Source organism: Petaurus breviceps, unplaced genomic scaffold (assembly GCF_028583685.1).
Source record: "Petaurus breviceps papuanus isolate PSGF00001 unplaced genomic scaffold, PetGlider_PUasm1.0 90721, whole genome shotgun sequence".
NCBI classification, from domain to species: Eukaryota; Metazoa; Chordata; class Mammalia; order Diprotodontia; family Petauridae; genus Petaurus; species Petaurus breviceps.
In genome coordinates this window covers 5520982-5531347 of record NW_027187322.1, presented here as the reverse complement: position 1 = coordinate 5531347, position 10366 = coordinate 5520982, and the positions used below count along the sequence as shown (strand labels likewise).

At 53.2% G+C, this 10366-nt stretch overlaps 1 long non-coding RNA gene across 2 annotated transcripts in view; it reads left to right on the top strand.

The window, feature by feature from the left end:
• Positions 1 to 10032, top strand: part of LOC138144946 (uncharacterized) — an 11978-nt gene extending 1946 nt beyond the window's left edge. The window contains exon 3 of one of the 2 annotated variants that reach the window (XR_011164051.1): positions 6970 to 10032. This is a non-coding gene — a long non-coding RNA (uncharacterized lncRNA). Of the gene's footprint in view, positions 1 to 1568; positions 2819 to 6969 lie in introns of those variants that run through there. The other variant, XR_011164050.1, reaches the window with a different exon arrangement.
• The last annotated feature ends 334 nt before the right edge of the window (positions 10033 to 10366 follow it).

Genomic DNA, 10366 nt, shown 5'->3' with positions numbered 1-10366 from the left:
GCTGGGCACTGGGCACTGGGCTGGGTATTGGGGTGGGCACTGGGCACAGAGCTTCCTGGGGAAAGGAAGAGAAACAAATTCCATTAGAACACTAGCTTTTCACACAGGGAACTTTGCATGTTTGTCTTTGGTACCATGGCCAGCACATAGTAGGTGCTTAATAATGGCATGCTGAATTAGGATCCCTTTAGTGGTGCCCATTTTCCTCCACTGAGCACCTGCTGTATGCAAGGCCATCATAGACTGGGCCCTTCCAGGAATCACAAAGGATGGGAGTGCCCTGGAAGCTGGCGTCATCCTCATCTTCCTCATGGCAGTCCACAGAGGCGCGTAGCCCTAGGATCGGCCCCATTTTACAGAAGAGCAGTGGGTATCACCAAGGTCTCCCTAGCTCTTAGCCTAGTGTGCTTCTGCCCTCTGAGGTCTGCAGGAGCAGAACCTTAAAGCGAAGAGGGGCTGGTCACTGCCCATCCAGACGACCCTGGATGCCCCCAAGACAGCAGAGGTCCCTGAGCTGGCCAGCGAGACACCTGGCCTCTGGGCTCTACCAGGGACTCATTCTGTGACCTGGGGCAACCCCTCACCTTTCTGGACCCTTTTTATTCCTACATGAAGCAAATATTGATTGAGTAACTTCTCTGTGCCAGGCACTGGGCTTATAGGTCTGTTGGGGAAATCCAGCCCAGCCCACAAGGGTGGTATTACATGAAGTTGGAATGAGATCAGGGATACCTTGGGGAAAGTCTCTGCAAGGTGGAGAGCTTTGAGAGCTGCACCTTGCAGATGCCCAGAGAGCCAGTCAAAGAGGCTCCAACCACATCCCTTGGATAAAGGGGCCACAGCCACCTCCTTCAACCCCCGGAGGGTGGATGCAAAGAAATTGGCTTAGGTGAGAGGCCAGGCTCCTCCCGGCCTTCCAGGTGCAGCATGGGTTGCTTCAGGAGGGGGGAAGCATCTGAGCAAAGGCAAGAGACAGGTTCTGGTCTGGGTAAGACTTGACCAGTTGTCTCTGGGATCCTGTCCATCCCTGACATTCTGAGACTCTGCAGCTGCCAAACAGGGTGAGGAAGCGAATAAAACCCCCCTTCCTAGAGAACCTGAGAGATGTGGGAGAGTGGACCAGCTGGAGGTACTAAGAGGCTGGCAGCAGGTCGTGGGCTCTAGCGTCCATGATGCTTCCTTTGTCTCCCCATTAGACAGTGAGCTCCTGAAGGTTTTCCATCCCCAGTATCTGGAACATAGCAGGTGCTCAATCAATGTGCATTAACTGATTGACTAGCTCTTTTTCTACCAAGTAGAATGACAATATTTCAGAAAATAAGGACGGAAGAAGAATGACCCATTGAGAGCTCAACCCCGGCAAATAGACCAGTCCCAGAGTGGCAAAGGCTGCTTTGGGTCCATAGTCCCAGAGCTGGAGGGAGCTTTAGAGGCCACCAAGTCCCACTCCATTATTGCTTTCTTCTATTCATTCATTCATTTGACAATTGGGGTTAAGTGACTTGCCCAGGGTCACACAGTTAGGCAGTATTTAGGCTGAATTTGAACTCAGGTCCTCCTGATTCCAGGTCCAGAGCTCTACCCACTGTGCCACCTGGCTGCTCCGCCATCATTTTAGAGATGACAAAACTGAGGCTACCCTTCTCTGAGATGTGGGGGCTGGACCGGGCAGTGTCTGAGCACTGGGGGTCACTTGGGGGCCCTGAAGCTCTCTTTCCTCTCCATCCCACTGCCCATCCCTAATGGCCCCCAGCTCCCAAGCTTAATGGAGACACCTTCCCCTGCTAAACTCTATCTTGGTCGCCATGTTATTGGAGTCTCTTGGATCAGCAGGAACCACAGACTCCCCAGCCCTGGGATGCCCAGTGGCCACGCCTCAATGCCGAGTGACCAGGCAGCACCAGGCACCTGGAGTCCTTCAAGATGAAAAGGCAGCCCGAGCACCAAGAGCCTTTATTGGCCGTCCTCTCCACGACCTGTTGTCTGGCTCAGAACGGAAGCTTCTGGAGGGCCGGGAGTGTTTTGCCTTGCCTTTGTAAACTCCTCGCTCCAACCCTGGACTGAGCACATCGCCTGGTATACAGCTGGCTCTTAACGTGTGCTGATGTATTGATTAATGATTTGGCCAGACTGAACGCAAAAGGAGAAAGCAGTTATTTAATGGATTGATTCCAGTCATCCTGGGGGCTGCCCCTGGGCCCCCATCCCAGAAGTAAAATGAGCAGATCTTTAGGACTGGCTTCGAGCAGTTGTCAGGTGGCAGGGCAGCTCAGTGGAAAAGCGCCGGGGCTCCCAAGACCAAATCCTCAGCCCAGCTCTTCCCCAGCCCTCTGGGTGACCCCAACCAGCTCGCTTTGCCCGGCCAGCAGGCTTTAGGCCCCCCTCCGTAAAATAAGGGAAACAGAAGTTACAAAGATCGTTTCAGGTCTCACCAGTGGTAGAAGACCCCGCTGACCTGAGAGATCCACTGGGCTTTTTCTGATTCTGATAACACGCAGATTTTTTTTTTTTTTTTAAGCAATTGGGATTAAGTAACTTGCTCAAGGTTACACGGCCAGGTGTTTCTGGGTTGGTGCTAAGTGTCTGAGCCCAGGATTTGATCCCCAGTCGGTCATCCCGACACTGGAGCTGGTGCTCTTACTCGCTGAGCCACCTGGCCGCCCCTTACGCAGATTTTTTTAAGCCAATTGTATGGCTCCATCCTCAGAAAATTCCAGCAAAATCAAAGCTCTTTGAAGGAAGGGATGCCATCTTTTATTTTTTCCCTTTGTATCCCAAGCCTGCAAACACTGATGTTTATTGATAATGAAAGTTAAAATGGTTAATCCTTGAAGTAGGTAATGGAAATAGGATTAGAGGCTACGGGGCTAGTTAGAGTCAGGAGAGATCTGTCCCTTCCGAGCAGTGGGATCCTGGAAAGATCACCTTCTCTGAGCCTTGGCTTTCCCCTCTGTAACATGCGTGCTGTCATCCCTATGGTGCCTCCCTCATGGGCTGTTCTGAGGATCCAGTGAAAGGGGGAGTCAAAGATGCTTTGCCAACTTGAATGCCCTGGAAAGGGTCTGGGCCTGGGGCAACAGACCAGGCTGGTGGGAAACAGGACCCCTCCCAAGCACCTTGTGAGCGAACTTAACATGGACGGGATTTTCTGAGAAAATGAATGTTAGCGTGCACAGCATTCAGAGAGGTAGGGGCTTCGAGAAAGGAGGGGGAGCCCCTTGCCCTCAGCCAGGTTGGGTCTTGGGACCACCAGTGGAAAGGATATTGGGGATCTGGAGAAAGTGCAGAGGAAGGCAAGGAGGAAGAGGTAGGTCCTTGAGTCTGGGCCATGGAAGGATCAGCTGAAGAAGTCGGAGATGTTGAGTCTAGAAAAGAGGATTAAGAAGGGGATGGGGCATGAAAGCTGTCTTTAAATGTTCACTGATGGCGGACTTCATCCTTGTGCTCTGCTTGGTGCCAGGGGCAAGGAGAGGAAGGGGTAGAGAGCAAATGGGGGCTTCATCTCGGGAAGACTACCCAACAGCCAGAGCCTGGACTTTGTTGAGTTTTCGAGATGGTAGAGGGAGTCCTTCCTCAGGCCGGGCGGGACTAGATGCCTCTGAGAAGCCCGCAGGCTCCAAGAGCTCTGGCTTCTGCGGGGATGGCCCGGAATGCAGCAGCCGTGTGGGCCCTGCAGGCTACCCAGCCAGGCTGGTCTCGTGGCCCTTCCTATGGGTCATCGCTTTCCTTCTGTGTGGCCCAGTGTCTCTGGAACCTCCTTCCATGGCAGAACCAAATTTCACTGCAATGGGTTAAGATCCATACATTAATAGCAATAGCACAGAGGTTTACACAGCAGCCAGGTGGCTCAGTGCATAGAGTACTGGACTGAGAGGCAGGAAGACCTGAGTTCAAATCCAGCCTCAGACACTTACCATCTGTGGGATCCTGGGCAAGTCACTTAACCTCCTTCCACCTCAGTTATATCTCTCAGGGCTGATGTGAGGATTAACTGAGATAATATTTGTAAAAGAGCTGGCACATAGTAGGCATGATTTACATGCTAGGGCAGCTAGGTGGCCACATAGTACACAGAGCGCCAGGTCTGGAGTGAGTTCAAATTTGGCCCCAGACACTTCCTAAACTGTGTGACCCTGGGCGAGTCACTTAACCCTGTTTGACTCAGTTTTCCCATCTGTAAAATATTCTGGAAAAGGAAATGGCAAGCTCTTCCAGTATCTTTGCTGAGAAAACCCCAGTGGGGTCACAAAGTGTCGGACGCAATGAAAACTGATTGCAGCTGTTTAGAATCTAGAATCCGCAGTGCAGTGCGCAGCACATAATAGGTGCTGTGTAAATTCTTGTTTGCCCTTCTCTCCCCGTCATTTGATTCTCACAGCGACTCTATGACGAAGTGCTAGTGTTAGCCCATTTTACAGTTAAGGAAACTGAGGCTCAGAAGGCTTGGTGGACTCACCCAGGGTCACTCAGCGAACCAGAGTGTGAGGCTGGATAAACCCTGACCACCCCACACTGCCCACGGGAAAACCCGGTCCCCTTGCAATGGTGTTCAGCTCGGCAAACTGCCTGCAGCTGGTCCCTAACTCAAGCTGTCTTCTCCTCCCTTAGCAGGGCCCAAACGGCATTAAGATCGTTCATGGGATTCCTTGGACGATTCCTTGGCTGAGATGAGACAGGATGTGGTTACTCGAGTCCTCGGCCTCACAGAGACTCACAAATGACATGAGTTTGGATAGCTGGGCAGGACCTTAGGGAGCCCTGACTTTTCGGGGGGGGGCCTCTCCTTGGAGAAGCCCATTGCTGTAGGAGTTGGGAACCTGGGTCCCAGTCCCGACCTCACCACTAACTTTCTGTGTGTCTTTGGACAAATGATTTGTCCCAGCTCTCCCAGCCTTGACTTCTTTATCTGTATCAGAGTCCACCTACCACACAGCATCAGAATGTAAGCTCCTTTTGGACAGGACAGGTTTGCCCCTTGTGGTGTTATCCCAGAACATAGCCCAGTACCTGGTAAACATTTGTGGGATGGTATTGAATAGAGAAAGGCATTCCCTAGGTGGACGGATCCAAGCTGGGAACGGCTGGCTGGCCAAGCCGACATTCCTTCTGCCACAGGAGGCTGGGGTCAGTCACAGCCCCAGAGCTGCGTGTGCAAGGCCAGTCTCCAGTCTCGGAATCATGCCCTTGACTCAGGGAGTGAAGAGTCACTTTCCTGGACAAGAAGAGGTTGGGGCCACCTGGCTACCTCCCCACTGGGGTCTCTGAAGGGATCCATGGCCAGCCAACTCCAGGGTAAAGGGGACTTGGCTTGTCACCGGCTGTGGGCAAACCCAGCGCTGTCCCTGTCTGAGCATTTCCTGCCAGCACTCCAGCTTCTGAGTCTCCACGTTTGCATAGGGGTGATGTCTTCATCTATAGAGTGGGATGTGGTCCTGCCTCCTTCCTGGTGGTGCTTTTTGTATGCTGCACATAAGGCTCAGCGGCTATCACACTTCCTTACTTCATCGGTCCGGGAGTTCATTCAAATGGGCGTACCCTTCACTAATGCAGATTGCAGTCCCTCTTGGCACATGGCCTTCACAGGTTGCTGTGATGGAAAGAACTGATGCCTCCACACACACACACACACACACACACACACACACACACACACACACACACCACCTGGGGATGAACCTCTGTGAGCTGGGCATCACCGACCCTTGGGTGCCAACATGCAATCCATCATAGCCTCTCCAGCTTGGGGGGGCCTTCCAGAAGTGATGGTCCATTAGGACAGCCTTTTGGAGCCAGGGCCACCACCTTCCCTGCTGGAAGGAAAAATTATGATAAAAGAAAATATCTCTCCCTCACTTTCATCTCTATTCCCATCCCATTACCCTTTCTTTCTCCTGTCCTCTTTCTCCATCCACTGACTTCTCTCTCCCTAGCACCCTTTCTCCTTCTTTTTCTCTCCCTGTCTTCTCTCCTCGTCCCCTCCCCCTGGACTCTCTCCCAATTTCTCCCAAACATGGAGATGATAACGGGCTGCTATCTATCCACAAGGATAGCCTTTATACCCCCTGGTCTCTCTTTTTTGTCCAGAAGGAGAATGTACATCCTATAAATATTGTCTGCAGACAGCAGCGTCTCTTTAGGAGAGGAGCTCTGGGCGAGTGTCAAGTCTGCATAGACCATAAAGACAAGAGATGTGCCAGATCCCTGGGGGTGTGGCAGGGCCCTGGTAGGGCTGCAGTGTAACTGTGGCGGACCACGGCGGACCACGGCAGGACCACGGGAGCCCCACTCCCACTCGTGTCTGGTGTTTATTTGGTTGTGTCCTTCCTTGACTGTTTACACAGAGAGACAGCAACCATCACGGCACTTCCGCAGCCGCACACGCTTGGAGGCCTTACAAGTGATTTCCTGTTTGGCCCTGGGTGACTGGAGGTGTGGGGGGACAGGGAAGGAGAAGGGAAGGGAAGGGAAGGCATCCCAGGAGGTGAGAGAGGAGGCCATTGGGAGGATGAGTGCCATGGAAGCTAGAAGGCCCAGGCTCACAGCCCATCCACAGCACACATCTATGATCCCAGGCAACTGTTTGGCTTCTCAGTGCCTCAGTTTACCCATCTGTAAAATGGGGATGAGGGTGCCTCCCTGCCCATGGAGCATGCCTGGTGTGGCGGTGAGGCTCAGATGAGCATGGAAAGCATGCCAGCCTCCCCTGTGTACAAGTTGTTAGATGGCAACAATGGGCATTGCTTTGGATATAGAAACACTATTAAATTATTAAATATGCAAAGCCATCTGGTGGTGTTCAGGGGGCCCCCAGCAGAGGAACTCACAAGTCAGAGGAGCAGGGATCTTACAGATGAGGCCCAGGTCATTAGCAGAGCAGGAACTTCAAGCCCAGTGCTCTGGCCTGAGAGCCTGGGCTCTTCCATTGGACCACACTGACTCCCTTCCCTTGGCATTTCACACTTTTCACAGGCTGGTGGAAACGAAGCTATCCAGACTTGTTTCACGTTCCTCTGCATTCCAGCTGAACTAACCTACGTGCTGCTTCCCTAGCGTGAGAGCCCATCTCCCACCTCCAAGCCTTTGCCCTGGCTCTCCCTCGTACCTGGACTGCATCTCCTCCTCACTTCAGCCTCTCAGAATCTCTGAGCCCCCTTCAAGGTGGCCTAGCTGCCACCTGCTGTGGGACCCCCTTCCTGAGCCCTTGTCTCTCTCCACAAGGTATCTCCTCTTTACGAACCTCTTTACATGTTTTACACCTTCAGAAGAAGGTAAGCTCCTTGAGAGCAGGTGCTTTGGGCACCTTTTACACTGGAATCCCACTCAGCTAATTCTAGGTCTGGGACAATTTAGGGTAATTAGTGCAGAGCCCTGAAAGCATGATACACGCTGAAAGGAGACAACAATATGCTGACCGAGCTCGGCCCCAGGGACCTCTTCACATCCACACATGCACTAGGGAAACACTTCATGAGCTCCCACTGCTGGTGCGAACACTCCACGGATGCATACCTGTGTGCACTCACACATGCTAGTGTGACTCCTGCGTGTGCCTGCACACCCACACAGAACTGTGTGAACACAGCCCGCACATGCATATATACAGGTGTGAATACCAGCGCACTGTGCGCCACAGCTGGTGTGAACACCACACGTCTACATGAGGCAGTGTGACCCTGCATCATTTGCTGGTGAGGACTTGAGGTGCACACATATATCCACATGTGGATGTGAACATTGTATGCATTTATATCCACACATATGTACACAATATACTGACAGAGTAGACCTCCCATTGGTGGGGAGGAGGGATGTGGGAGGGCAGACAAGGCAGATCCTCCCCCTCATATGTGTGCTCAGCAGGCTTCCTCCCCCAGGATTTGGGTTTATTTCCGCTAGGAGGCCATGGGGAAGCAGGAAGCACTTGAGCAGGTGGACATGCCTTGTGGGAGCCGTTCCCCTTTTACTCTTGTCTCTCATCACTGAGTTTTGGAGTCCAGAGGCCACCCAGAGGACTCAGGAGAAGCCACAGGAGCCAGACCCTTTCTCCAAGAGAGACAACTGCTCCTTCATGGCTTCATGCCCACACTCTGGGGCCTTGAAGGATGTCAGGCCAGGGACCAGGGGCCAGGCTTGTATCACAGTCTCACCTCAGGGACCCATAGAAATAGAGCGATCAAAGCAGGCTCACTGGATTAGGGGGGAAATTATAAGTGACATTTTCCAACCCTGGCTCTCTAGGGACTTTTCCCAGCAGTCTGGAGGCACCGTGAAGGCAGGCCCCAGTCCCAGGAATGCAGCATGTAGTGGGGGTGGGAGTGGGGGGGAGACCCTCTCCATACTGTCTTTTCTGCTCACCTCCCGTGGGCTCTGAGAAGCTGTGGGCAGATGGGAGGAGGCAAGGTGGCCCCTGAGCTGGGCCATCCAGCCCCTGCAGACCCCAGGTCCAGCCACTCCCCCTCCATTCTCTCCACTCAGCTTCCTTCAGTACCAGATGTTGGGCTTGGGTTGAATCAAGGCAGAGATCTCCAGAGATCCCTTATCCCCCTTCCCCTGCCTCAGTTTACTCCTGTGGTAAAGGAAGGCTGGTTGATCTCTGAGGTTTCTTCCAGGCTAAGGAGGACGACATGAATGTTGATTAGGTTGACAAACAATCTCAGGTTTTCTGGGCTGGTCGATTCTAGTTAAAGCAGAGACTTATGATCCATTTATGAAGCGCCATTTGTTTGCCTGGGTCTGGTGGAGCCAAAGGTGCAAAGATAGTCAGTTTTGCCTTTGAGGAGATGGGATTTTCCTGGGTTATCAGAGCTGGGGAAAGAAAGCCAGAGGGGAAAAATGAGAGGGAAAGTGAACCATCATGAGGAAGCTTGTGCTGTGTGACAGGAGGGCATTGGAGAAATAGCAAAGTCTGGGCAGATGAGGAGCTGGGCTTTGCCCACAGCCCCATGCTCTGCCCTGCCCCACAAGGTGCCCAAGGTCTCTGGAGGGGCTTGGCAGCTGCTCTGCCTGGCCCTGCTCCCTGCCTGGGCTGTCCTAGGTGGCTCCTGCTCCCCTTTCTGCCAGCTGCCCCTGCCCACCAAGTTGGTCTCTCCCTGGCAGGCAGGCAACTTGAAGCCTCTCCAGACAGCCCCTGCAGAACTGTCCCCATCCAGCTTCCCCAGGGCTCCATGTTTCCGTGGGCAGGAAGGCTAGGCTGCAGCCCATTGCATCCTGTATCCCAAGATGGCCTTCTCACATGTTCCTTTATCACTCCCGAGAGGAGCTGGGAGCCTGCATCCCACCGCCTTCGCATCCTTCCCTTGCCCCATGGCTCACACCTTCTCTCTGGGCTGAGCCCCAGCCCCGAACCTTTTAGGAGACACAATAGCACCACCTATGGGCCAATGGCGGAACTGGGGAAGAAGGTGCCCCGGTGGGCAGGGGCCCCCCGGGATCCTGGGCCCCCATGCTCCATCTGAGGGGCACTCACTGGCTAAGCCAGGGTCATCTTTCCCATCGTCCCCCTCACCAGCGCCATCTTCACAAGGATAATGGAAGGAATGCTAGGGGGAGGCAGCCTGGGTTGGCAGAGAGAACCTGGGTGTCAGAGGAGGAGCTTTTCAACCCCAGGTTCAAATCCCAGCTTCCCCACTTAAAAATAAGACATCAGATTTCTGTGCTGTCTTGGGGCTCGCAAAGAGCTTCTGTTCAGTGAAGCGCGGAGACAAGCGTTTTCTGCCTTGTATGGACAAGTCTCTGAGAGGATGAAGGGCCCAAGATAGCCCTAGGACTGATGGTGCCTGAGGCTGGATTCCCAACTGGGACTGTGGGCTGACTTGGGGTCCAGGGCTCCAGCCCCCACTGCCTGCTTGATCTCTGTGTGCCCAGGACAAGCCCTCTCCCCTTTCTGAGCCTCAGTTTCCTCCCCGAGAAAATGAGTGTGTTCCATTAAACAAGGTCTAAGTTGCCTTCCCAGTCTAAATCCTTTGGACCCAAATCTGGTATTTCTCAGCAGGGCAACATTGAACAGATCCGTTCATCTCCAGAAACCATTGATTTCTCCTCAATAAAATGGAGATAACAAGGTTTGTCTGGAGAAATGGGCTCCCTAATCACAACAATATGGATCTCAGGACACTCCAGCAGATCCTTAACAAGCAGCTGGTATGGCCAGGACACGACGTGCCTAGTCTGCAGAGCCCCAGAAAAGGGCAGTGGCTGCCTTGGGGGGGGGGGGGGGGGGGAAGGACACAGTGTGGGCACAGGCACATAAATGCCATATCTATGCAGAGAAATAGAAGGCAACTTTGAGACAGAGAGAGAGAGAGGGACAGAGAGAGAGAGGAGAGAGAGAGAGAGACAGACAAAGTCAGAGAGACAGACAGAGTGA